We start from the raw sequence: 27,414 nt of genomic DNA on the forward strand, positions 1-27,414 counted from the left end.
AGATGTTTCCTACCTATGGAGAAAGCTGGTGTGCAATGAGAGAGAAAGGAGTTAGATGGAGATTAATAGAGATGAGAGATGGCAAGAGAGACCTTATTTTGTTGTTTAAATTCCTGAATTCATGCATGCCTGAGACCAGCTCTGTCCAAGAGCTTTCTGGTTCCTTGAGCCAATACATTTCCTTTAGTGCCCTAAGTCAGCTTGAGGTAGGTTTCTGATACCTTCATCTGGATGCTGATGAGTCAGGGAGGATAATAAGTTCAGTTTCAAAAATGTTGAATTTCAGATGGTTTTGAGACCTATATATATTATTTATTTATATATATGTTTATATATATATTGTTTTGAGACTATATATATATTTGATATATATATACCAAATAGGTAGTTAGATGTATGTAGCTGAGCTCAGAGGAGAGGACAGGGCTAGGAGACACAACTTGGGGACTTATCAACATAAAGTGATAATTGAAGCCATGGTCAATGATGATTGTGAGCAAGTGTCTGGTGGCAAGAAAGGAAGGCTTAGAATGAGGCTCTGAAATTGGGTGCAGAGTACATAAAGATGAGCTTGTGAAAGAGAAAAGTGTAGAGGACAAGAAGAAAGCAGTTGTGAATAGTGCTGCTAAGAACATTGGAGCGCATGTATCTTTTTGAATTAGTGTTTTTGTTTTTTCTGGGTATATACCCAGGAGCAGAATTGCTGGATCATATGATAGTTCTATTTTTTAGTGTTTTGAGGAATTTCCATACTGTTTTCCGTGGTGGCTGCACCAATTTACATTCCCACCAACAGTGCACAGAGCTCCCTTTTCTCCACATCCTTGCCAACAGTTGTTATTTGTAGACTTTTTGATGATAGCCATTCTGACAGGTGTGAGGTGATTCTCATTGTTGTTTTGATTTGCATTTCTCTCATAATTAGCGATATTGAGCATCTTTTCTTGTGCTTGTTAGCCATTTGTATGTCTTCTTTAGAAAAATGTCTATTCAGGTCTTCTGCCCATTTTTTTTTTGATTGGGTTGTTTGGTTTTTTTTTTATATTGAGCTGTATGAGCTGCTTGTATATTTTGGATATTAACCCCTTGTCAGTCTTATCATTTGCTAATATTTTCTTCCATTCTGTAAATCAATATTACTTCAATAAAAAAGAAAGCAAATCAGTTTTATGGCACTAAGGATTTTAAAAAGGAAAGAGTGATCGACCATGTTGAATGTCACTAAGAGATTTTCTAAATTGAAGTCTGAAAAATATCCATTTGACTTAGAGAAAGCTTGAAAAAGAGTTGACTTTTTAAGATGTGTCATAGCGTTCTGAGAACTGAGAGGTGCCAGATCTAACATCAAAGATACCTCTAAAGGTTCAGAAAGATAGAAATGGGTCAGCTTCGAGTTTTAGTTCTTGGGAACTGGGGGAGGCAGGTGTGAGGGAAATGAGTCTCTCATTTGACAAATGTTTAAGGCATCCCATTCTTTGCTGTATGCCAGGAAGAAGGTAAACAACAATACACTTTCATCCTTCTGGAACTCACGGTCTAGGTGGGAAGACATACAAGCAAATGCCAATCACAATTTAGGTTCATAAGTGCAGAATATGTCAGTCTGGATGCTTTTGGCTGTAAGCGAGAGAAAACCTAATGAACAGTGACTTAGGATATTTAGATTTCACTTAGCAAGAAATCCAGATGGGTGGTTCCAGGATAGAGTCAGCAGTTTACCAGGCTATGAAGGGTTCAAGCTGTTTACATCCTTCCATTCTGCCATGTTAGCCTGTTGGATTTTGAACTGTGGGTTGTTACATTGTGATCTGAAGATGGCTGCTGCAGCTTTAGGTATTATATTCTTGCACGAGAGTATGCAAAGAGGGAAGGGAGGAAAAGTGACAAAAAGGCTTATTCTTCAGGCAGCTCTTGCCTTTCATTAGGGAGAAAATTCCTTCTAGAAGACCCTGGTATATTTCCTCTACACCCACTGGCCACAAATGGGTCCTATTCATTTATTCTAAAAAATCTGTTCATTCACTACTATCTGCCAGGCACATTTGTAGATAAAACAAGGGAAGTGACACCTAAACTGAGAAGTAGGGGACTTGTAGGGGTTAGCCATTTAAGCTAAGGGTCAATGGCGAGGGAAGGGTGTTGGGCATAAGGAACAGAATATGTGAAGGCTTGGAGGAGAGAGATGTGATACGTACACATCTGATGGTGAAATGACATGATTCTTCTCTTTAAATGTGACTTTAGTGTGGATTATTACAGAGAAGGGGTTAACTGCAGTCTAACCGTGCTGATCCCTGAGGCACTCTCACATTCTGGATTGAGGGTTGCCTCGAAGGACTATCTTATATGGGCCAACCTTAGTCTTTTTTGCTTTTCTTCCCCCTGATAATACATGTCTGCATAGCAATGAGATACCCTTCTTTCACCCAAAGCAATATTTTTCACAAATCTCATCTAAATGAATTAGCATTCCCAGCTCACCTGACTCAGGTTACGGCAGGAACAAGTTCCTGTGCTCACACGTGGGCTGGTCTAGTTGACCGTGGCACTGAAAATCAAAGCTGGTCAGTGTATTTTTGTGCAGACAACCCTGGAGAGGCTGTTTCTGGCCATTTTCTCCTCCATGTTCACAGTGACATCTGTTGGATTATAGCTGGCATTCTCTGTAAAGCGTACGTACTGCTCAGTGCAAGAGGAGAGTGGAAGAGACAGGCACATCGTGAGATGAGGGGGTAAAAGCACTTTATATTTTTTACTTAGATGTTTGTCCTGGAGCCTCTTTTTATTTCTCTCTTTTTCTGCAAAAGTACTGGGTGGATTTGTTTTATGATTCAAATGCATATTTATACTGAGAGTTTTCCTTCTCTTGACAAGAAACATCAAGCTGGAAGGAAGGCATGGAAGATGTGGGGGAGCTTTTATACGTCTCCTTGTTCTTTTGTGACCAGATTTCCTTAATGCACTCAGTTTTCTTCAGTGCTAAAGAAAGACCCTTTGTTGTCAGCATTATGTTTTGGCAGTGGGAAACTCGAGTTTATTAGATAACTGTCAGGGGGACTCTACTGGGAGTGGGTTGACATAACTAGACTCTTTGGAGAATAAAACTAACCAGCCAACTCCACCCTAAAATTAACCTGCTACCTTCGGCACCCTACAATGCAAATTGTTTTCATTAAAACTTGCAGACCTCTATCGGATCTCGGAAGGTACAAAACCCAGGGCATAAGGGCACTTCCTCCTTCATGTCTCTGAGACTCCATGAGGAGGGTTATCTGGTCTACCCAGGTACCAGGTGACTGATACATGTTCTCACTTGCCACCCCTTTATTAAAACCATTTTATTTGTTTACGTCCAACACACAGTGTGCCCAAAGAACCCTTCATGTTCCTTTTCTTTTGTTTCATTTGCTTTGCTTTTCAGCTAGCGAGGAATAAAGCTGGCCTTGTGGGAAATTACCTTGGTCTCTCAGACAATACCCAGCAAGGGCATACAGTGACTTGGGGAAGGTCACAGTATTTTAACAAGCTATTTCAAGTGGTTTTGGGAGAGAGAATAAGATCCCATCTGCCAAATGTTTAGAGTGCTTTGGAAATAGGGGGCACTAGGGTAACATGGGCTTTGGAGCCAACTGCTTGGCTATGAGTATGGGCTGTGGGACCTGCTGGTTGTGTGGCCTTGAATGAGTTACTAAACTGATCTGTGACTCACTTTCCTCATCTCTAAAATGGAGATATTAATAGTATGTACTTTATAGGTTAGTTACAAGGATTAAATGAGATACACATGCAAAGCCCTGGAAAATAAATACTAATAAAGCAAAGCAGATAAGGTGGAGATTTTTTAAAATGAGAAGTCAGTTATCTGTCAGTATAGACAAATTAATCCATGTGCCTTTGGTATACCAGTTGTTCTCCTTAAGCATCTATGTTTCTTTCCTCAAATCCTTATTGGATTCCACTAAAAAATCAAGCAACTGTATTTATCTAATATTGGATAAATACTTTATAACTGTCTGCTCTCCCCAGTGCTTTGCAAGATGCTAGGGATACACAAATAAATCAGAAGATTTGAAAAAAGTGATATAAGTTTAACCAATATACTCTTTGGAAATCATATGTGATCAACCTTAGTTTGGCTCCAAATTTTCACAGTAGCATCCAAAAGGATGGGTTTGTCCATCTGTCTAACAATTTTGTACCTTTTATTCCCAAAATATAACTGGTGAGGTTCAAATGCTTTTCTCCTTCAGCCTAGAAGTGATTTTACTCTTCCTGAGTTAGCACACTCTTTTCCCAATATTCTTCGTATCTTGTTATTTATGTTTCGTCTGAGTGGCAATAGGAAGGGTGGTTTTAAGTCTTACCACCAATCATTTCCATCAGCAAGCATTCTCTTCCAAGGCGCCTAAACCTCTACATCACCTACTTAAATAGAAATCCAGGAGTTGCCATTGTCTCCCCCAACAGAATATAAACATTTTGAGGACAGGGTCCCATCTCTAGCTGAGAAGGATTTGGAAAGTGAAGAGATGGAATTCATACAGAAAAGCTGCCATTTCCTTGTTTAACACTGAGTAATTTCATTAGTTCTGTGCCTCACTGGGGTACCACTGAGGTGAAGCAGAAGGTTAAATAGCATCACTAATGATTATGCTTCCATGCTAAAGCCCCTTCCTCAGAAAAAAAAAAAAAAGTAACAATGTCTTCCTAACAGTGAAGTGATCACCTGAACCTGAATTAGCACTGACTCATCAAATCCCTCATCCAGTTTGAAAAGAGATCAGGTCATTGGCCACTTCATTAGCTCATTATGAATTAAAAAAGGGTTTATTGAGTTCCTGGGCATTTTAAAATTCAATAACTTCAGGACGATATTTGCTGGCTGAAACCTCTAGTCATAAAATGAAAGCTTTGTCCAATTTTTTTGCTGCTATGTATTAAAGACAAGCTTTCTTTCTCTCTCTTTTTTTTTTAAAACATACCAGATATTTTTGGTACTTTCTTTTCTTTTCACTCTTCCCTTCCATTATTTCTGTGCCTTCGCTCCCTCCCTCCCTCCTTTCCTTCCTTCCTTCCTTTCTTTTTTAATAGAAACAACAGTCACTTGTGTATACTCTGTGATACAGAATAAGAATACTTTCAATTCTGAGCTACTGTTTTCAGTTTTTTTTTCAGTTCACAGCGGTTTTCAGTTGTTTTTTTTTTTTTTTTAACTATATCCTAAAGTAAGAAGTACATTTTATATACTGACCCAGAATAAACACACATGCATTTAAAAAAGTTTCATGAAACCATACTGACACTTACTTTGTGTGATGCACTCTGATATTCTTCTATTTAAAAAAGCTGTCCATGGCCCACAAAAACTGGTTTCATGACTCATTAATGATTTGTGACCCACAGCTTGCAAACTACTCCTTTAACACATGAATTTTATTGGCTGTGTAGTTTTCATTGTATGGTATGAATACATTATAATGTATTTAACTGCTACCCTACAGGTGGACATTTACATTGCTTCCAGTGTTTCTCGGGTCCTAAAACATTGCAGTGAACAAATGGGTACAGAAAACACACACACACACACACACACACACACACACACACAGTTTCTTAGGATGAATTCCAGGGTGTACATGGGCATGTAATTACTGGGTCAAAAGGTGAGCGGTGAGCATGATTTTAAAGCTTTTGGTACACATTGCTGAATTTCCCTCCAGGAAGCTTATATAAATATTTACACTCTTGCTAGCTGTGTCTGGGGATGCCCAGTTCTCCCTGCCCTCACACGTAAAAACTACATTCTTTGAGTTATCTTAGAATCTCAGTCACAGATGAAATTCACAGCAGCATTCAACAGTGAGGGGAGAAATGTTTTTGGCAGTGATGGAAGTCTGCTCTATGACTGAAGATTGCTCTTGTGTCTAAATTGTATTATGTTCATGTCCCATGCAGTGTGCTCTGCGGGTGAGGTTTAGCATTTATATTTCTCTGTACACCGCCAAAAAGAAGTGCTTATTTTATTTTTTATTTTTTTATTTTTTTAAAATGCAAATAGAACTCTTTAAATTTTTATTTATTTATTTATTTATTTTTGGCTGTGTTGGGTCTTCGTTTCTGTGCGAGGGCTTTCTCCAGTTGCGGCAAGCGGGGGCCACTCTTCATCGCGGTGCGCGGGCCTCTCACTATCGCGGCCTCTCTTGTTGCGGAGCACAGGCTCCAGACGCGCAGGCTCAGTAGTTGTGGCTCACGGGCCCAGCCGCTCCGCGGCATGTGGGATCTTCCCAGACCAGGGCTCGAACCCGTGTCCCCCGCATTAGCAGGCGGATTCTCAACCACTGCGCCACCAGGGAAGCCCGGAAGTGCTTATTTTAAACATTGCACAGTGCTCTTTAGGTCCTGTGGATCTTTCCATTGTCCTTGGCCATGAACCCTCTGATTCTCTCAGAAAGAGTATAGACGCAGTAACCATGCATTGTGCAGTTTTCAGGACGGATTTTGCTTCAGATGTCCCTGCTCGCTGTTCGTCCAGTTTATGTCTTAGTTGTTGTCCTTACTTTTGAGTTGGATCATAGCATCTCTGTAAGAACAGCTATGTGCCTGCATTGAGAACAGCACTACTCTGTGTTCAGTTTGGAGAAATCTTAGTTGTCCAGCAAAAAGGTGTGTACGAGTTGTTTTATTTTTCATGGCAAAAGATTGGAAGCCACCTAAGTGTACCTCAGTACGAGACTGGTTGTGTAAGTTATGGCTTGCCCACAGAAGTAATACAATGCAGTTGTTTAAAAGAATGAGATAGCACTGTGCATATCGCCGTGGAAAAAACTCCAAGATCTGTTGTTGATGAGAAAAAACAGGCTGCAGAGAGGTGTCTAGTGTAAATCCTTGACAGCGTGTATGTCTCTTTTTCTAAAATCCTCTGAGTGTATTACTTCAATTAAAATAGATAATGGAAAAAAGTAAAGATTAGCAAGTGTCTAAGGTATTTTAGAAAACTACCCATCAGAAAACACCTCAACTGTCTTATAATGACACTGTGTTGTTTCTGATTGAGAATTTAAAAAAAAATTAATTTTATTGAAGTATAGTTGATTTACAATGTGTTAAATTCTACTGTACAGCAGAGTGATTCAGTTATATACATATATACATTCTTTTTCATGCTCTTTTCCATTATGGTTTATCACAGGATATTGAATATGGTTCCCTGTGCTATACAGTAGGTCCTCGTTGGTTATGCATTCTATATATAATAGTTTGCACCTACTAATCCCAAACTCCCAATCCATCCCTTCCCCCTCCCTCCCCCGATTGAGAATTTTGAGCTGAGTCCTCCCAGGGTGGAGGAGATCCCTTGGGGATCGAAGAGACACTTGGAAAGAATTAACTCCACTTCCCAGAATGCCTGTACACTACCACCCCATTTACACCCCGGGAGAACCCGTATCATTCAATCATACTTAATCCATTTAGAGGGAGCCTCTTCAAAGCTGAATTATGCCAGTTGGTACATCTCATGACTAGAATTATGATTGGCTTCTGGGCTTGCTGATCATTCAAGTGTTTTGTGGAAGACTGTAACTGGCAAAAAACACATGTGTGCAGCCAGATGCCCGTGCACACACTTTATTTATTTAATTAATTTATTTAATTTACTTTTTTATACAGCAGGTTCTTATTAGTTATCCATTTTATACATATTAGTGTATATATGTCAATCCCAATCTCCCAATTCATCACATCACCACCACCCCCCTCCGCTGCTTTCACCCCTTGGTGTCCATATGTTTGTTCTCTACACCTGTGTCTCTATTTCTGCCCTGCAAACCGGCTCACCTGTACCATTTTTCTAGGTTCCACATACATGCGTTAATATGCAATATTTGTTTTTCTCTTTCTAATGTACTTCACTCTGTGTGAAATTCATCCACGCCTCTACAGATGACCCAATTTCGTTCCTTTTTATGGCTGAGTAATGTTCCGTTGTATATATGTATCACATCTTCTTTATCCATTCGGCTGTCGATGGGCATTTAGGTTGCTTCCATTACCTGGGTATTGTAAATAGTGCTGCAATGAACATTGGGGTGCATGTATCTTTTTGAATTATGGTTTTCTCTGGTATATGCCCAGTAGTGGGATTGCTGGGTCATATGGTAATTCTATTTTTAGTTTTTTTAAGGAACCTCCATACTGTTCTCCATAGTGGCTGTATCAATTTACATTCCCACCAACAGTGCAAAAGGGTTCCCTTTTTCCACACCCTCTCCAGCATTTGTTGTTTGTAGATTTTCTGATGATGCCCATTCTAACTGGTGTGAGGTGATACCTCATTGTAGTTTTGATTTGCATTTCTCTAATAATTAGTGATGTTGAGCAGCTTTTCATGTGCTTCTTGGCCATCTGTATGTCTTCTTTGGAGAAATGTCTATTTAGGTCTTCTGCCCATTTTTGGATTGGGTTGTTTGTTTTTTTAATATTGAGCTGCATGAGCTGCTTGTATATTTTGGAGATTAATCCTTTGTCCGTTGATTCGTTTGCAAATATTTACTCCCATTCTGAGGGTTGTCTTTTCGTCTTGTTTATGGTTTCCTTTGCTGTGCAAAAGCTTTGAAGTTTCATTAGGTCCCATTTGTTTATTTTTGTTTTTATTTCCATTACTCTAGGAGGTGGGTCAAAAAAGATCTTGCTGTGATTTATGTCAAAGAGTGTTCTTCCTATGTTTTCCTCTAAGAGTTTTATAGTGTCTGGTCTTACATTTAGGTCTCTAATCCATTTTGAGTTTTTTTTGTGTATGGTGTTAGGGAGTGTTCTAATTTCATTCTTTTACATGTAGCTGTCCAGTTTTTCCAGCACCACTTATTGAAGAGACTGTCTTTTCTCCATTGTATATCCTTGCCTCCTCTGTCATAGATTAGTTGACCATAGATATGTGGGTTTATCTGTGGGTTTTCTCTCTTGTTCCATTGATCTATGTCTGTTTTTGTGCCAGTACCATATTGTCTTGATTACTGTAGCTTTGTAATGTAGTCTGAAGTCAGGGAGTCTGATTCCTCCAGCTCCGTTTTTTTCGCTCAAGACTGCTTTGGCTATTCGGGGTCTTTTGTGTCTCCATACAAATTTTAAGGTTTCTTGTTCTAGTTCCGTAAAAAATGCCATTGGTAATTTGATTGCCATTGCATTGAATCTGTAGATTGCTTTGGGTAGTATAGTCATTTTCACAATATTGATTCTTCCAATCCAAGAACATGGTATATCTCTTCATCTGTTGGTATCATCTTTAATTTCTTTCATCAGTGTCTTGTAGTTTTCTGCATACAGGTCTTTTGTCTCTCTAGGTAGGTTTATTCCTAGGTATTTTATTCTTTTTGTTGCAGTGGTAAATGGGAGTGTTTCCTTAATTTCTCTTTCAGATTTTTCATCATTAGTGTATAGGAATGCAAGAGATTTCTGTGCATTAATTTTGTATCCTGCAACTTTACCAAATTCATTGATTAGCTCTTGTAGTTTTCTGGTGGCATCTTTCAGATTCTCTATGTATAGTATCATGTCATCTGCAAACAGTGACAGTTTTACTTCTTCTTTTCCAATTTGTATTCCTTTTATTTCTTTTTCTTCTCTGATTGATGTGGCTAGGACTTCCAAAACTATGTTGAATAATAGTGGTGAGAGTGGACATCCTTGTCTTGTTCCTGATCTTAGAGGAAATGCGTTCAGTTTTTCATCATTGAGAATGACGTTTGCTGTGGGTTTATCGTATATGGCCTTTATTATGTTGAGTTAGGTTCCCTCTGTGCCAACCTTCTGGAGAGTTTTTATCATAAATGGGTGTTGAATTTTGTCAAAAGCTTTTTCTGCATCTATTGAGATGATCATATGGTTTTTATTCTTCAATTTGTTAATGTGGTGTATCACATTGATTGACTTGCATATATTCAAGAATCCTTGCATTCCTGGGATAAACCCCACTTGATCATGGGGTATGATCCTTTTAATGTGTTGTTGGATTCTGTTTGCTAGTATTTTGTTGAGGATTTTTGCATCTATATTCATCAGTGATGTTGGTCTGTAATTTTCTTTTTTTGTGGTATCTTTGTCTGGTTTTGGTATCAGGGTGTTGGTGGCCTCATAGAATGAGTTTGGGAGTGTTCCTTCCTCTGCAATTTTTTGGAAGAGTTTGAGAAGGATGGGTGTTAGCTGTTCTCTAAATGTTTGATAGAATTCACCTGTGAAGCCATCTGGTCCTGGACTTTTGTTTGTTGGAAGATTTTTAATCACAGTTTCAATTTCATTGCTTGTGATTGGTCTGTTCATATTGTCTATTTCTTCCTGGTTCAGTCTTGGGAGGTCATACCTTTCTAAGAATTTGTCCATTTCTTCCAGGTTGTCCATTTTATTGGCATAGAGTTGCTAGTAGTAGTCTATTAGGATGCTTTGTATTTCTGCAGTGTCTGTTGTAACTTCCCCTTTTTCATCTCAAATTTTATTGATTTGAGTCCTCTCCCTCTTTTTCTTGATGAGTCTGGTTAATGGTTTATCAATTTTGTTTTTCTTCTCAAAGAACCAGCTTTTAGTTTTATTGATCTTTGCTATTGTTTTCTTTGTTTCTATTTCATTTATTTTTGCTCTGATCTTTATGATTTCTTTCTCTAGTTTGTTTGTTCTTCTTTCTCTAGTTTCTTTAGGTGTAGGGTTAGATTCTTTATTTGAGATTTTTCTTGTTTCTTGAGGTAGGCTTGTATAGATATAAACTTCCCTCTTAGAACTGCTTTTGCTGCATCCCATAGGTTTTGTATCATAGTGTTTTCATTGTCATTTGTTTCTAGGTATTTTTTGATTTCCTCTTTGATTTCTTCAGTGATCTCTTGGTTATTTAGTAACGTATTGTTTAGCCTCCATGTGTTTGTGTTTTTTACATTTTTTTCCCCTGTAATTGATTTCTAATCTCATAGCATTGTGGTCAGAAAAGATGCTTGATATGATTTCAGTTTTCTTAAATTTACTGAGGCTTGATTTGTGACCCAAGATGTGATCTATCCTGGAGAATGTTCCGTGCACATTTGAGAAGAAAGTGTAATCTGCTGTTTTTGGATGGAGTGTCCTATAAATATCAATTAAATCTATCTGGTGTTTTGTATCATTCAAAGCTTGGGTTTCCTTAGTAATTTTTTTTTTTTTTTTTTTTGTTTGTTTGTTTTTTAATTTATTTATTTATTATTTATGGGTGTGTTGGGTCTTCGTTTCTGTGCGAGGGCTTTCTCTAGTTGCGGCAAGCGGGGGCCACTCTTCATCGCGGTGCGCGGGCCTCTCACTATCGCGGCCTCTCTTGTTGCGGAGCACAGGCTCCAGACGCGCAGGCTCAGTAATTGTGGCTCACGGGCCCAGCTGCTCCGCGGCATGTGGGATCTTCCCAGACCAGGGCTCGAACCCCTGTCCCCTGCATTGGCAGGCAGACTCTCAACCACTGCGCCACCAGGGAAGCCCTCCTTAGTAATTTTTTGTTTGGATGATCTGTCCATTGGTGTAAGTGAGGTGTTAAAGTCCCCCACTGTTGTTGTGTCACTGTTGATTTCCTCTTTTATAGCTGTTAGCATTTGCCTTATATATTGAGGTGCTCCTATGTTTATAATTGTTAATCTTCTTCTTGGATTGATCCCTTGATCATTATGTAGTGTCCTTCCTTGTCTTTTGTAACATTCTTTATTTTAGAGTCTGTTTTATCTGATATGAGTATTGCTACTCCAGCTTTCTTTTGATTTCCATTAGCATGGAATATCTTTTTCCATCCCCTCACTTTCAGTCTGTATGTGTCCCTAGGTCTGAAGTGGGTCTCTTGTAGACAGCATATATATGGGTCTTGTTTTTGTATCCATTCAGCGAGCCTGTGTCTTCTGATTGGAGCATTTAATCCATTCATGTTTAAGGTAATTATCGATATGTATGTTCCTGTTACCATTTTCTTAATTGTTTCGGGTTTGTTTTCGTAGGTCCTTTTCTTCTCTTGTGTTTCTTCTCTAAGAACACTTAGAGAAGTTCCTTTAGCATTTGTTGTAGAGCTGGTTTTGTGGTGCTGAATTCTCTTAGCTTTTGCTTGTCTGTAAAGCTTTTGATTTCTCCATTAAATCTGAATGAGATTCTTGCTGGTAGAGTAATCTTGGTTGTAGGTTCTTCCCTTTCATCACTTTAAATATGTCATGCCACTCCCTGTGGCTTGTAGAGTTTCTCCTGAGAAATCAGCTGTTAACCTTATGGGAGTTCCCTTGTATGTTATTTGTCGTTTTTCCCTTGCTGCTTTCAGTAATTTTTCTTTGTCTTTAATTTTTGCCAATTTGATTACTATGTGTTTCGGTGTGTTTCTCCTTGGGATTATCCTGTATGGGACTCTCTGCACTTCCTGGACTTGGGTGGCTGTTTCCTTTCCCATGTTAGGGAAGTTTTCGACTACAATCTCTTCAAATATTTTCTTGGGTCCTTTCTCTCTCTCTTCTCCTTCTGGGACCCCTATAATGTGAATGTTGTTATGTTTAATGTTGTCCCAGAGGTCTCTTAGGCTGTCTTCATTTCTTTTCATTCTTTTTTCTTTATCCTGTTCTGCAGCAGTGAATTCCACCATTCTGTCTTCCAGGTCACTTATCCGTTCTTCTGCCTCAGTTATTCTGCTATTGATTCCTTCTAGTGTAGTTTTCATTTCAGTTATTGTATTGTTCATCTCTGTTTGTTTGTTCTTTAATTCTTCTAGGTCTTTGTTAAACGTTTCTTGCAACTTCTCAATCTTTGCCTCCATTCTTTTTCCGAGGTCCTGGATCATCTTCACTATCATTATTCTGAATTCTTTTTCTGAAAGGTTGCCTATCTCCACTTCATTTAGTTGTTTTTCTGGGGTTTTATCTTGTTGCTTCATCTGGTACATAGCCCTCTGCGTTTTCATCTTGTCTATCTTTCTGTGAATGTGGTTTTTGTTCCACAGGCTGCACGATTGTAGTTCTTCTTGCTTCTGCTGTCTGCCCTCTGGTCCACACACTTTTCTATGATAAAGTCAGTATATCTGACTTCAGCATTACAGACCTCATGGAAACAATGGGGTGAGCTTGAAGAGAGGAGGTTTGGCTCCATGTGGAGACCCTGGGAACGTGCATTATACACTTCACACCACTTATCACTTGAGTTAAACTACTCTTCTGTTTTGGTTAGATTTTCAGTAGATTTATATTCAGGCTATTCAGGCTGTCATATTTATAATCACAGGATTGCTAAATCCTAGCTCTGTGACCTTGGGCTAATTGCTTAACTTCTCTGAACTTTATTTTTTCATCTAAAAAGTAAAAAGTATAATACCTTTGTCATAGGGCTGTGGATTGGGTTAAAGGAGATAAATTATGTCAAGTGCCTAGCCTGATGGCCGCCCCTTGGTAGATCCTGGTTAACTGAAAGCTGTTTCTTGTTATGATGATGTTCTGGTAGGAGAGACCTCCTGTTAGGAAGGTGTCAGTGGGAATGAAGAAGGTATCTGGGCTGTGCAGGGTTGGGAGGGCCATAGCAACAACACCTTCAGGAATAAGGACTCAGAGACTCAGTGGGGAAGTGGCTGTACAAACCAAGATTCCAGGAGAATCTCCAGTGTTTGTTTCTTTGTGTCTTCTGTTTCTCAGTATTGATAACTAGTAAACCCTTAAGAAGTTTTAGTCTTATGGGTTTTGAGTGGGCATGAAGGAAGAGTCTGGAGAGATGGGGCCCCACTGAGCAGCCAGGCTGGGAGCAGCAAACCAAGGAATTCAGTAGGGAAATTAGGAGTTTCTTCCTGGGATCTTATTCCTGAAAAAGAAATGGGACACAGAGAAAGACAACTGTTATATGATATCATGTATACATGGCATCTAAAAAATAATACAGATGAACTTATTTGCAAAACAAAAATGGACTCACAGACATAGAAAACAAAGGGGAAAGGGGGAGGGATAAATAAGGAGTATGGGATTAACAGATATGTACTACTATATATTAAAATAGATAACAACAAAGATTTACTGTATAGCACAGGGAACTATATCCAATATCTTGTATTAACCTATGATGGAAAATAACCTGAATCAATCAATCTATCTATCTATCTGTCTGTCTGTCTATCTGAATCACTTTGCTGTACACCTGAAACTAACACCATATTGTAAATCAACTATAGTTCAATTTAAAAAAAGTGCACCTATTATAAAAACAAACCATTGCACGCTACAGCCATACCACCCTGAGTGCACCCGATCTCATCTGATCTCAGAAGCTAGGCAGGGTAGGCCTGGTTAGTACTTGGATGGGAGACCACCTGGGAATACTGGGTGCTGTAGGCTTCAAAAACAAAAAAAGCAAACCATTGCATAAAATTTTTTTAAAAAAATTATATTAATTTTTTGCTGTGCTGTGTCTTCGTTGCTGCACGCGGGCTTTCTCTAGTTGTGGCAAGCGGGGGCTATTCTTTGTTGCGATGCGTGGGCTTCTCATTGCGGTGGCTTCTGTTGTTGCAGAGCACAGGCTCTAGGCGCGGGCTTCAGTAGTTGTGGCATGCGGGCTCAGTAGTTGTGGCTCGCGGGCTCTAGAGCACAGGCTCAGTAGTTGTGGCGCACGGGCTTAGTTGCTCCTCAGCATGTGGGATCTTCCCGGGCCAGGGCTCGAACCCATGTCCCCTGCATTGGCAGGTGGATTCTTAACCACTGCACCACCAGGGAGGTCCTGCATAAAACTTTGACTCACTAATTGGCAGTGTTCCTTCAGATAATATGTATTAGAGAAGAGACCAAGTATAATTTGAGATGTGTCGACTCTGAAACTATTGCTGCTTTTATTTCTTGGGCCATACCTTTTCCCACCTTTAAAAAAATTATTATGATAAAATAAAAATAACATAAAGTTAAAAAAAAAAGAAAAAGAAATGGAACAGTGTTTGGAAAATGACCCCAGGCATCTCATGGTGTGAAATCCTGTGGTTTCCTTCTCTGGCTACAACTTCTATACGTGTGCGTATTGAACCCTCCAAAATCCCACTCTTGCTCTCAACTCCATAGCACACCTGCATCATTTTGATTTGGGAGATGTGGAAAGCGTGGAATAGATGCAGGTTCCATCCTAGTGCCTGGATTTCTATCCTCTTTTGATGAAGTGTAGTTCGGTTTAACGATACCACCTGGGCAGGCAGAGAAACGATAGAGAGGAAGTTACTTTCTGGGATTTCAATCCCAAAGACAGATTTCCAAGTACAAATTAGTGATGCCTTGTATTGTGAGGGACTTGAAGCCCCAGATTGTCACTCATTTCCTTTCCCCTTTTGTTGTCATGAGGACTTCTTTTCCTTGAGTTATTACGTCTTGCACTTCAGCAAAAATTTTATTGCTTCGGTACCATCGGGGACATTTTTCACTGCTCATGGTGTAATACACAGAGGTAATTTCTTTCAAATGATTTTTGCTTGAAGTGGTTTTCAATGAATTGAGAAGGGTTAAGAGTATGAATGGAGGCCTGAGTTTCTAGTATTGGGTCCAGGCATGGAGCATATCCCCTCGGCTTTGCCAGGGCATTCAACATGGTTGTACAGTTGCCCTGGCAGTACAGAAATAGGCAGCAATCCATTTTATTCTCTTGTTTGGCCACAAAAAGAAAGAAAAGTATTATTTAATGCTGTAATCTATTTAAGTCTCTTCCAGATCACTTTTGAAAGTTTTATTTTATTTCTGAAATGGAATGTTTTCATCAGAAGGGAATAGTTATGATTTCTCAATGGTGGAGGTTAGTCGTTGTACTGGGGAAACAGTTAGACAAAGCAATCTCAATGACGGCATGATAGAGTCTTCAATGATGCCCTCGGTGTTGCAGGGGCAGCCTCTGATTTTTATCTGTTTTCTATCTTTCGAGGCTCTTGTATACATGGTATTTTCTTTCCTGCTGTTACTTTGAGCCCAAACAGCAAGAAATTTGGCATTAGAACAACTCCTTGGCTTTTTTTCTTCTTGTTTCATTTTATTCCTTCCCTCCCTCCCCCTTCTCTTCCTCCCTTCCTCCCTTTCTCCTTCCTTCCATCCCTCTCTCCCTCCCTTCCTTTCTTTCTTCCTGCCTCCCTCCCTCCTTTCCCCCTCTCTCCCTCCCTGCCTGGGTTGGGTATCTCCAAAACCACCTTCCTGTTGGACAATTTTCAAACAGGACTCACAGAACTCAGAAAAGATGTTATACTCCCAGTCAGGAAAGGATGCACATTAAAATCAATAAAGGAAAAAGACATAGAGGGCAGAGTCCAGGAGAAACCAGACCCAAGCTTACAGTTGTGTTCTCCCAGTGGAGTTGCAGAGACAGCACTAATTCTCCCAACAACAGTGACAGATGTGCTAAGTGTTGCCAACCAGGGAAGCTCACCGAGACTTGGTGTCCAGGAATTGTACTGGCGACCAGTCACCTAGGCATGGAGTGCCCGACTGATGACCTTAGCTACTCAGCCTCCAGGATCTGCCCCTCTAAAAGTCCAACTGATTCAGCATGGCTCAGGGCCCCAGGCAAACAAAAACAGCTGTTCACTGTAAATCACAGTGTTAGCATAAACTGTTTGGCGTGGTCCACTGTCTCAGGTATACAAAGACACACTTATCAGGTAGGGTATTCCAAGGGTTCAGAGTTGATCTCCCAGGGCATGGTCAAGGGTCAGTCTTTTCTTTGGAGTGTGCAAGGTTTGGGGACCCCAAGCCTGCTGAGTAAACCCTTTAGTGCACACTCCCACACCAGCACAGACTCTAGGTCAGGCAAGTGCAAGCTGATGGGAAAATAAAGATGCTTTCTTATACTATATGCAAATCTGAAGACTTGCTTTCGTCTCTTCGCTGTCCCACAGTGAGCAAACCATTTGGTTAGACTACCTTGGAAGGATAAATCTTTTCATAATGTTCGCAAAGGAGCCGTTTCATCATATTGCTGCATTTTCACTTGGCCTCTCCTGATGCAAGATTGGGGTGGAAATATTGAAAGACCCACAAGGGATGTGACTAGAGGTGGCCTGCCCTCTCTTAGGATTCCAGGGAGCAAGTTTCAGTCAAAGTAACTGGAGCAGGCTTTCCATTTTTGAAACTTATGTCTTTAAAACAAATATTCTAAAGCAAATACTGTAGCTTTTCCCTCTCCCTTCCTTTCTTTCACCCCTTTTCCTGCCCCGCAAACCCTGGGCACCAGATGAGCATTAGGAGAGATTGTCAAGTAGGTGGTACTTTTTGGAGGCAGTTTAAATCAGCTACCTTTTTACATTGGTTGAATTCTCTCAACACATGTCTGCTCAAATAAATTGATATTCTCATCCTGATGACTCATTTGGTGAACCACATTGTTATGCCATCTCTTTGGCTGACCCTTGTAACTGCCACCCAAACAGTAGGAAATGCATGATTATTTTCATGCTAACAAGCACTGGAGAGCAACAAGCTTTTTTTTCCTCCCAGCTATTCACAGTGATACCCATTGACTTTCAGCTGGCATTCTGGGTGTCACAGTGGATGGGTCGAGCCTGGGTGACCCCATGGAGCTCTTTTTTTTAAATTTACTTATTTATTTATTTATTTTTGGCTGTGTTGGGTCTTCGTTTCTGTGCGAGGGCTTTCTCTAGTTGTGGCAAGCGGGGGCCACTCTTCATCGCAGTGCGCGGGCCTCTCACTATTGCGGCCTCTCGTTGCGGAGCACAGGCTCCAGACGCGCAGACTCAGTAGTTGTGGCTCACGGGCCTAGTTGCTCCGCGGCATGTGGGATCTTCCCAGACCAAGGCTCGAACCCGTGTCCTCTGCATTGGCAGGCAGACTCTCAACCACTGTGCCACCAGGGAAGGCCCCCTCATGGAGCTCTTGACACCCTGAAGCGGCCTTAAGAAATGGGTTTTGGTGATAAGCTCATGCAGTCTTGACTGGTTGAACAACAGAACTCAAAAAACATCCCACTACTTGAATAGGACCAATTAGATTTCTGGAAGGAGGTAGGGTTGCATGGGTTATTGGAAACCCTGTGTTTTCAATTGCTGACCTTGCTCCTGCTGCTTCCTAGCTGTGGAACTTGGGGCATATCATCTAACCCTTCAGACTGTCTTGTTTCCTCATCAGTTACAGGAGGGTAACAGTAGTACCTACTTCATGGCATAGTTATGCTGATTAGTAGGTTAGAGCAAGTAAGGCTTTCCACCCTGTGCTTAGCACGTAGTACACAGCCATGTAATGGCAACGTCCACACCTAGGTGTCCATCGACAGAGGAATGGCTGAAGAAGATGTGGTATATATAGACAATGGAATATTACCCAGCCATAAAAATGAATGAAATAATGCCATTTGCAGCAACATGGATGGACCTAGAGATTATTATACTAAGTGAAGACAGAGAAAGACAAATATCATATGATATCACTTATATGTGGAATCTAAAAAAAATGATACAAATGAACTTAAACAGAAATGGACTCACAGACTTCGAAAACAAACTTATGGTTACCAAAGAGGAAACGTGGTGGGGAGGGATAAATTAGGAGTTTGGGATTAACAGATATACACTACTATATATAAAACAGATAATCAACAAGGACCTACTGTATAGCACAGGAAACTCTACTTAGTATTCTGTAATAACCTATATGGGAAGTAATCTGGAAAAGAATGGACATATGTATGTGTATAAATGAATCACTTTGCTGTACACCTGAAACTAAAATAACATTGTAAACCAACTATAATATAAAAGAAAATTTTAAAAAATGGCAACATCCATTGTTGCTAACAGAAGTAATCAGGGTAAAAGTAATACATTCCGATACTAAATTGATAGTGAGCTAAGGAGCTCCATACCTACCTTGTAGATTTATAGATTAAAGGTGCCTTCCCAATAAGACAGTCTCTGAGATCCACCTCATGTAGAGGATTTCTAGAACTTTTTGCCTAGGCTCCCTCTTCCTCCAGGATATGGGGAAATGGGAACAGTGGATGGTATATTTTAGAGATTATCAAGATGGAAGCACATGCATCTTATTATTTCAGAAGTGCCAATAAATTGGTGATGTGAGATGCACTCTTAGTATCTTTGGTTATTGTTCCTCTGAGTCATCTTGACTCTTTCCATCTTGAGCCTGGGCTCAGATAACTGGATTTGTTACATATTCCCCTTTCTCAAGCATCTTGGCGCAGGGTGCCAGGAGTTCACTGGGAGTCACCTGTCTGCCAGGACACACCCTTGCACAAGCCAACACTGGACACCCCTCTGGATTTGGGCTTGTTTCCTCGGGTACCTGAGCCTCAAGCCTGGTTATGTAGCATCACATGTGACAAGGTAGTGAGTGGGACTCTTTAAAATGACTCAGGTCTCTTGGTTCCTAAAGAAGCTGCATGAGAATTTATCTCCAGTCTAGGCTCCAGGATTAAACATCCTGGTGTTAGAAAAAAGAGCAGTGCTGGAAGTTGGTTGGCTTGGTTTCTGGCCTTTGTCCTGTCCCAAATTTTTTAATGAAGTTTTTGGGGGAAAAAAAATTACTTCCTATCTGTGGGTCTCAGTTTCCCTTTCTGAAAAAGGGTGGGGAAGCAGAGGAGACTAAATTGGTTAATAGGTGAGTGCAAAAGTCTGGGCGTGAGTTAGGCTGAGTTCTTTCAGCTCGAAAGCATGTGGCAGTGGCGTGTGATAAGTGCATGCAGGCTGCCTGAGTTCCAGGCTTAGAGGCTGCTCACTGGCTGTGTTATCTTGGACAAATTACTGAACCTTTCTGTTTCTCCGTTTCTTCTTTTTAAAAATTTGGATAGTCATAGTATCTAGGACTGAATGGGTGAAATAAAGGTAGTGTGCTTAGAATGGCATCTGGCATCTATAGTAATGCTGCATGGGTGATGGATGTATTATTAACTATGTGGGGATTAAGTTCACTCCTACAAAGGAATGTGCTCTCTCTAAATGTTTTTTAAAACATCACCCTCTCGGTCTATCTTTATAGACATTTATTTCCTAAAAGAAAAGAAACAGAGTCATGTGATCATAAATAGCTGACCTTTGGCCTTGGTGCAGGGACCACATTGGGACTGTGGAGGGTGGGCGATTTTAGGCTCCATTCAGTGGTGCAGCCCTTACTATTTTCTGGCCCTTCGCCGCCATGTGCAGTGTGTACTCAAAGTTGCCGAAGCTTCCATTATGAAAGAAAAACCAGAGATCTGAATTTTTATACGAAATCTCCCAGTTTTTTAGATTGTTACAAAAGTGTAAAATCGCAAGATGGGCCAAACAAACCCAGCTGTGCAGGACTCCTGGATTTGATCCTAGATCTCAGAGGCCCACATCCTCATTTGGAATGAGGACCCAGGCCCCTAGAGGAGCATGAATAAACGTGTAGACTTGGGGCAGAGCTAGGACCGGAAACCAGGCCCTAACTCCCAGCCCCAGGGCTGTCTACCATCGACCGTTTATCCAATACATATTGATTGTGTGCTTGTGTTCCAGGCACTGAGTGAGGTGCTGGGTATACAGTGGAGCCCAGGAAAGACACAATTCCTCCCCCTTAAGGAATTTACGGTGTAGTGGAGCCATAAACAAGCCACCAATCCCAGGCCTTTCTGATTCCCCTAGGAGGCTGCAGCTGGTGTAATGAGCAGACCTGTGTGATCTGGACAGATGAGCTAGTCAATTCAGGTGATCCCTCCTGTGTGACACAAATGTATCCCAACAGAAGCCTCTGAGAGAGAGAGAGAGAGAGAGCAAGAGAGCGCTAGAAACCAAAGGGGGCACCTGATGGTGGGGATTTCAGGCTTTATTATGAGAGTGATGAGGGGACCAATAGCTACATTGGCCCAATAGAGTTTTCTTGTGCATCTTACATTATTCCCCCGGGACACGCACGCCAGGCTATGGGGGGCTGACCTTACCGGGAGTCCTGTCTACAGTGGAGTGTGCCTTGTGAATTCTGAACCAGGCTTTGATCTAGAAAACGTTTGGCAATGTCATTGATTTCCTAGGGTATTGCAATGAGTATACTTCTGGTGTCTGTGCATGGAGACCTTGGCCGCCAGCCACTTACACTCTTGTAGAAGAAGTCTCATTCAGAGCGTGGATAAGAGGCCGACACGGTCCACCTGCCTGAACATTTAAGTCATCAGCACTACAGGATATGGTAGTGTACAGGATTCCCCCGCTATCCGAAAGTAGAGCATGAAACATTTTGTAAGCTTGAAATGGCGTAAAGCGAAGAAGCAATTACCTTAGGACACATCTTGCTCACAGATACACACAATAAATGGAGATGAAGCACAGGTGCTCACAGACACATTTCAGGGCTGTGGCGGCTTGATGCCCAGATGCTGAGTCTGGTTCCGGGGGGAGGTGCTGGGTGATGGCACCCCTGCCGCAGGGCGTGTGCCCCGCCTCTGTGACGGCTGGACTGGCTACAAGACAAGCCCTGAACGCTGTTTTTGCTTTTCACCTTTTTTCATAACAGTGAAAATCCTCTTCACGTTTCTTTCAGTTAGCGAAAATAGATACTAATGTAGGTATTTTGTAAAAGCGAAGTGGAGTAAAGCAAACTTTTGAAAATGGAGGATACCTGTATAATGTTTGTAAGTGAGGGCTCTGTCTGTTGCAAGTGACATTATCCTTCCCCAAGAAAGGAATTGATTTGCTTAACTAACTGAAAAATCTAACATTGTGTAGAGGTTTAAGGCACAGCTGGATCCAGGGATTCAAAACCATCTGGGCTCTGGCTGTCTCTGCGTCTTTGCTCTGCTCTGCGCTGGCTTTGTTCTCAGGCAGGCCTCCTCTATGTCGTGGCTGTCAGTAGTTCCAGGCTTACTTTCCGACGGCCCGCCCATAGCAGAGGAGAGGGGATGCGACAGAAGTTCCAAGGCTGATTCTCACTGGCCCTGATTGGGCTATGCACCCATCCCTGAACCAATCACTGTGAACCTAATGGCACAGACCCGGGTCTCCTGCCATCCCTGTAGCTAGGCTGGAGGCATCCTGCACCAAACAACGCAGACTGAGAAGAAGGAGGGATGTTCCCCGAAGGGAAGTTGGGGTACTAATTACTAGAAGATGGAAGAATAAAACCTAGGCAGAGAGGCTCTGATAGGCCAAATTCTTTGCCTAACATCTTGCAACAGTTTAATTTTTCTCATCAGGTTCCATCCAACTTTGCAGTGCTTCTCACGAATCCCTCTCCGTCTGTCCTAGTGCAGGTTTCATCCCTTCATGCCTCTGAGTGGCCTCCAGATGGACCTCCCCATGGTGTCTGAGCAGAGGTCAAAGGATGTTTTCCAAGGCTGTATTAGGGTTCTCCAGAGAAACAGAACCAATTTCTTTATCTACACCTATATCTGTATCTATATCTATATCCATCATCTATAGAAAGATATTAATTTATTATAGGAATTGGTTTGTGTGATTACAGAGGCCAAGAAGTCCCACGATCTGCCATCTGCAAGGTGGGGAACCAGGAAAGCTGGTGGTATGTAATTTATTCCGAGTCCGAAGGCCCAAGAACCAGGAGTACCAATGTCTGAGGGCAGGAGAAGGTGGGCGTCCCAGCTCAAGCAGAGAGAGCAAATTTGCCCTTCTTCCATCTTTCTGTTCTATTCCGGCCCTCAAAAGAATGCATGAGGCCCACCCACACTGGTGAGAGTGGATCTTCTTTGCTGAGTCTACTGATTCAAATACTAATCTCTTCTGGAAACGCCCTCACAGACACACCCAGAAATCATGTTTTACCAGCATTCTGGGCATACCTCAGCCCAGTCAAGTTGATGCTTAAAATGAACTATTGCAAAGGCAGAGTGGGGAGGCTGATGGGAATGATGGTCCAGAACAGTGTTGGAAGACCATGACTTTGAGGATGGGACCACTCTTGGTCATCGTGTCCCTGCAGAGTGACCTTGGCCCTTTAAATATTGGACATGGTTCATTTGAAGTGAGAAAGGAAACCGTGCCACGTGAAGTTACTTATTAATGTCTGTGAAGTGGAGTTCATCCTGTGGATTTTATTTAGACTGCTGCTGTGAGATTACTTGCTGTATAGCACATATAAAATTCCTGGCACCGGCTGGATGTTCAGTAAAGGTTCTCAGATTTCCTCGAATCTATAATGTGCACTCTTACTCTTACGATCACTAGGAATAGAGCATTGCTAATTAAACCATGACGGTACTTTTACATGTAGGATTTTAAAATTTCACATTTATTGGAAAGAGCATCCTTATGCTTGAACATTTATCTTCCATCACTCTTGTGCATTCATACATCAGAAAAAAATAAATGAGATAAATTGGTCCATGGATTCCTGACATTTCTTATTCAGAGTTTGACCCTTCTAAGCCACCCCCAGTTAGCAGTGTCCTTCTCGTGCATGTTCTTTGTGCTATCATTCTTAATTCCACCTAGGCTGTTGCTCTGGCAGCATTTCTTAAAGAGTGCTCCATCCTTGCCCTCAGGATTTTCTTCCAGGCTGCTGCTGGTTTTGACACACAGACTCAGGCAGTGACAATACGTGATGATGATTGTGAGACACATTTTGATTTCAGCTAGGTTGAAATGTGAATAAAAAGATACATTTTAGGATTGATGAAATACTGTAGTTTGCTCACTTTCCTCTCCTCCCAGCTTTGCTAATTGCAGCACCAGGGCAGCAAAATGTCATCAAATTGCCCGTAGAATTGTATCCCCTTTCCTGGTGCTGTACAGAAAGTGTGTGTGTAACTGTGGCTTCTGTGCTCTGCTCACCCTCTGTCTCCTGTATGAAATCTTCCCAGCTGACAGCAAGCAAACTCAGTATGCCGCAGCTAAGCATATATGGCTGTAAAGTCAACTCTCGCCTCTTTCCCCATCACTCATTATATGCCAAGCACACTGGCCTTCTTGCTGTTCATTGCACAGCCCAGGCTTGTTTCTAACTCAGGGCCCTGGCCTTTGTTCTCTGCTGTATCAGTGGTTCTCAACAAGGGGAGTTGTAGCCCTTCCTCTAGGGAAGAGAGTGGAAACATTTTCGGCTACCCCAATTGACTACCCAGAGGACCCTACAGATATTGGGTACGGGGGAGGGTCAAGGGATGCTAAATGTCCTGCGGTGCTTAGGACAGACCCACACAAGAAAAACAATCCCAGGCCAGATGCCAATAGCATCCCGTTCGAGAAAACCTGAGCTCGGTGGCTTTTGCCCTTGGCTTTGCATGGCTGTCTCTTCCTTGTCACTCATTCACGGTGTGAATGGTACCTTCTAGAAGTGTTCAGAGCGTAACCTGCCTCCATAGGCTGCAGCCTTGCTCCCTCCAGCCTGGGTCACTTTCTACCATACTGCTTAGTTTATGTCCACCCTAGTACTTGTCACTGCCTGAGATGTTCTTGTTTGTTCATCTGATGGTTACTATTTTCATTGTAGTATGGTTGACTTACAATACTATGTTAGTTTCAGCTGTACAACATAAGGATTTGATATTTTTATAGATTATACTCCATATAATGTTGGCTCTATTCCCTGTGCAGTACATTACATCTTTGTAACTTATTTATTTTATACCTAGTGGTTTGTACCTCTTAATCCCCTTCACCTATGTTGCCCTTCCCCCACACTTCTCCCCTCTGGTAACCACTCGTTTGTTCTCCATCTCTGTGAGTCTGTTTCTGTTTTGTTATATTTGTTTGTTTTATTTTTTAGATTCCACGTATACTTGAAAACATACAGTATTCGTCTTTCTCTGACTTATTTCACTAAGCATAATACCCTCCATGTCCGTTTATGTTGCTGCGAATGGCAAAATTTCATTCTTTTTCATGGCTCAGTAATGTTCCATTATACATAGGTGTATATATGTGTACACACACACACACATATGCTACAGCATCTTTATCCATTCATCAGTTGATGGACACTCAGGTCGCTTCAATGGAGGTTCTTCAAAAAATTAAAAATAGAACTACCACGTGATCCACCAATTCCACTCCTGGATATTTAGCCAAAGAAAATGAAAACACTAATAGGAAAATATAGGTGCACCTCCGTGTTCATGGCAGCGTTATTACTTTATTATTTTTGGTTTGTGTCCTTCCACTAGTATATACATTGAGAGCAAGGATCTTGCCTATTTTGTCTACTGCTATATCCTCAGCATCCAGAACAGATAAATATTTGTTGAATAAGTGAACAAATAGATGAAGAATCAGAATTGTCTACTAATTATCTCAAGTCTCCAATTAGACAGGAAGCTATTTGTAACCTGCCTGTTTTCCCTGTCTCTTTAGCGAATGGCACACTTAAAAAAAAAAAAAAAAAGGCAACCCAAAAGACTACCCAATAGTTGGCTGTCGTAGCAATGGTCTGCCATTCCTGTTTCTGTTTTCTAAGGAACAGTGTCATTGCCCATCAGTGTCAGAGTGAATCGGATGGGTGATGTCTTAAGCTGATTGTTTCCTGAAAAGTGCTTTCTGGAGCACAACTCCCTGAACGTCTCTGTCTATTTGGGATGGCAAAACGTGGGGAGGATTATGTTGTTGGTTATTGAAAGATGTTCTTTCCACTTAACCTTTCTTTGAGATTTCAAGTGTGAGTTCACAGACCTTTTGATTACAGGGGAGCAAAGATGCATTGGCATCTTCCTGTGGTTGAAGTGATTAAAGTACTGGCACCCTTCAAGGCCTCCTCCGGAAAGGCAGAGAGGAGACACAGGAGAGACTGCTTAACCAGTGCTCAGGACACGTTTCTGCCTGTTCCCTTAATATAAGTATTTGCCTGCTCTGAACAGGTCGAGTCTCGGATGGAATGAGCCTCAAAGATCTTAGGTTCCAAGTGACTCCTTTTCAAGACGTTGAATTAACTTGGTCAAGGTGGGACAAGTATTTATAGTTAGAAGCAGAGCCACGATTGGCAGTCAGATATTCTGGTTGTGGCTTCTTTCATGGAGAGGAGTCTTGTTGATGTCATGGTGGCTGGTTTAAACCACGCAGAATGAAAGGATAATTTAGATTGATCACTCCTTTGTGGTAAGCACTTTCCATGCCGTTTTCTGACTCAATCCCAACGACCTATGATTATGTCACCCCTTATATAGATGTGGAAACTGAAGCTCAGAGAGGTGAGATGACTTGCCCGAAGTCACACAGTGCCAGATCCAGGGACTCTCATCTTCCCTACCCTCCCAAACCCACATTCTTAATTGCTGTAGTGGATGAGGTTTCCTCCTCTCCCCTTCATTTACTTTTAAATTTCTGTTTGCTAAGATCCAGGGAAAGAAAGAGTATATAAAGGGTAAATATAGTTGAAAGATATGGTGAGAGTTTCTCATTACTGAGCCTATCAGAGATTTTTAGTTTCTGTCTAGAATCTGTCACTATTATATTTCTGATTATACTATACAGTTTTGTGTGTGTGTACTTTCCTTTTGTGAAAAGTATTTGAATTGAAGAGATTTCTATTTTTGAGTCATTTTCTTCTTTCCTTCTCATGCAGGGCTTCAGCAAATGTTGCAAAATTCATTATACACAAACATTTTCCATCCCATTTTGCATTTGAACATCAGAGATGGATAATAAATTGTTTTTTTTTTATTACTTTAAATGATGTACTACTCCTCAGTCTTTTTTGTTTTGTTTTGTTTTTGTATAAAGGAAAGCATTTACCTTGCCAAGATTTGATTTTAAGTGCCGGCACTGCATTTCCTTAAAGGGTACATTCGAGAAAGAAGAGGGGGGAAAAAGCAGTAGACTAGATTGTTAAGATTATACGTGGCTGAACTAAGTACTTTGAGGGTACCTCTTCTTAATGAACTTGATTGAACTTCAGATTCAGTAAGCTTTAAACATAAAGAGAGGCTGTGATATCATCTGTCTTTGAAATAATAGTACAAAAATGCTCTGTGGCTTATAACACCCTCTTGCCTGCATTATTTCATTCAGTTGATGTGAAATAATTCAGTGAGGTTTGTTTCTACCAAGAATGTGCCTGGCTCTGTGCTAGGTGCTGCCATGTGGGGAAACACATTTCTTGCTCTCAAGGAATTGATGATGTAGTCGAGAGGCATGGATACATAAAGAAAGAGGTATCTCTGAGACATAGGTGCTATATTGGCCATCGCTTTCAGTGGCAAATGACAAAAACCAACTGAAAAGGAGAATTTATTTGCTCACATAAATGAAAAATCTAGGGGGTATATGTAAATACTCAAATAGCAGGATCTGGGAGTACAAATGCCCCCCACCCTCCGGCCCCAGCCAGTCCCTTGGCTTTACTTTTTTTTCACGTTGGTTCATTTATGGGCAAGCTCTCCCCATAGCGGCAAAGATGGTCCTGGTAGCTCCATGCATTCATCTTACTGGCTTAGGTACCCTGGGTGGTAAAGAGGAAGTATCTTCCTAATAATTCCACCAAGCGTTTCGGTGTTGATTCTCATTAGACCCACTTGGGTCTTATG

The 27,414-nt window shown here is 41.2% G+C and overlaps 1 protein-coding gene and 1 pseudogene across 1 annotated transcript in view; both read left to right on the forward strand.

Moving 5' to 3' along the window:
* The window catches only part of HS3ST4 (heparan sulfate-glucosamine 3-sulfotransferase 4), a 412,792-nt gene that overhangs the window by 24,263 nt on the left and 361,115 nt on the right, over positions 1-27,414 (forward strand). The gene's annotated exons all lie outside the window — the stretch shown is intronic.
* On the forward strand, positions 14,225-14,342 carry LOC132350076 (5S ribosomal RNA; annotated as a pseudogene).

This window comes from Balaenoptera ricei, chromosome 15 (genome assembly GCF_028023285.1).
Source record: "Balaenoptera ricei isolate mBalRic1 chromosome 15, mBalRic1.hap2, whole genome shotgun sequence".
Lineage (NCBI taxonomy): Eukaryota > Metazoa > Chordata > Mammalia > Artiodactyla > Balaenopteridae > Balaenoptera > Balaenoptera ricei.